The sequence below is a fragment of the Rhamphochromis sp. 'chilingali' genome, assembly GCF_963969265.1.
Source record: "Rhamphochromis sp. 'chilingali' genome assembly, chromosome: 10".
NCBI classification, from domain to species: domain Eukaryota; kingdom Metazoa; phylum Chordata; class Actinopteri; order Cichliformes; family Cichlidae; genus Rhamphochromis; species Rhamphochromis sp. 'chilingali'.
Genome location: NC_137937.1, coordinates 19,757,943 through 19,759,497, shown reverse-complemented (window position 1 = coordinate 19,759,497; position 1,555 = coordinate 19,757,943).

Below are 1,555 nucleotides of genomic sequence, written 5' to 3'. Positions count from 1 at the left end.
TTCAAAGTCATCTAAAGGCTCAAATGTTTGCTCTGAGCATGGTGAAGGACTATCAGAGAGTCCAGAGGCTTCACAGACTGTTTGCTGTGTGTTTTTATGGACCGGTGGCAAATGGCTTAAGGGTGGGGCTCGCTGGGCTTCTGTTTCCTGGCTGTAAAATGTGTCTAAAGGCAGATGCTCTTGCTTGTATTTGCGACTCAGCGAATGGCTGAAGACCTCAGGTGTGTGGTGAATGTATGCTTGGCTGAGAGCCAAGCTAAGGATCTCTGTTTTTTCCTTGTAGAAGCGCAGCTCTACGCCTCGACGCCGGGCCAACACTAGCTCCCTCTGTACCACCTGCAACTCAGCTCCGATGAGACCCGGTGATCTCTGCTCCCGTGCGAGCCAATCCAGAGCCATATTGCTGCGCACGTACTCATCAAGTCCTCGCTGAGAGTAATATCTAATCACACTCTGAGATGGAGGAGAGAAAATAGGCCATCATCACTTCATAGATACGGAGATGCTGACACTTAATCAAGCAGGACCCATACCTGTCGAGAGCACTGTCTTTCCCTCAGAGCTTTTAGAGTCCCGTTCCAGTGCAACAACTGAAAAATTGTCATCATCTCCTACAGAAAGATGAGGTTGAGAAAGAAACACAGTCAGAAAGGAAAGTTTAATGCACCTCCACGAGTACTGAGTTAAACCTAACAAACCAGATTAGCGTTGTAAGTTTGACAAAGACAAAAATATGAATATTTATTACATGTAAGTGGTTGGTTTGACAAAACTATCACAAATCCTCAAGCACAAGGTATGTTTCACCTCGATTTATAAAACACCAACTGGGTGAACAGCTGCCATGTGTTGGGAAACTAGTGACATTACTGTTAAACAGAGAGTCCATACATTAACTTAAACCAACATAATTAGACGCAGATGGAAAGTTGTTTCAGGTTGACATCCGTGTTGTACCTGCTGCTCTGTTTACAATTCTGCTGCACTATGAAACCATTTGACACCTCCTGCATTAACTGCAATTATAAATTATACATTCTAGTGACAGCTGCAAAGCTTATACTCAATGCTGCGTGCAGACCGGTGCACAAGTGTGACTACATTTCAGCCCATGTGCATGTGGATAGTGTGTGTATTACTTGGACACAATCCATCTCTATGAGTTGAGTTTTAGCAGGAATGATAATGACCCCATTTCCTTCTACTAATAACCCCTCTGTCTGCAGGCATGTGCTTATTTATACAAAAGGTAGAAATATTAGGTGTTTAATAACACATGTCTCTGCCAGGGTCTGAGAGATATGTAAGAGCAGAACAGAGGGGTAAACGATTCCAAGGAAGGGCAGAATTGCCACCCTGTGGGTGGCCTTTTCTTTTTTTTTTTTTGATGTTTGCCTTATAATAAACTGTTGATACTTAAATTGTGGGTGTTATTATAAACACTCTATTTATAGTGCAAAGTGGCACTTTACATTGTAAGTGTAATGCTTGGAATCTTTCAGTCTATCTAGTCATGAAGCCATATTTATGTAAAGCAAAAGAAATGAGTGTTTCT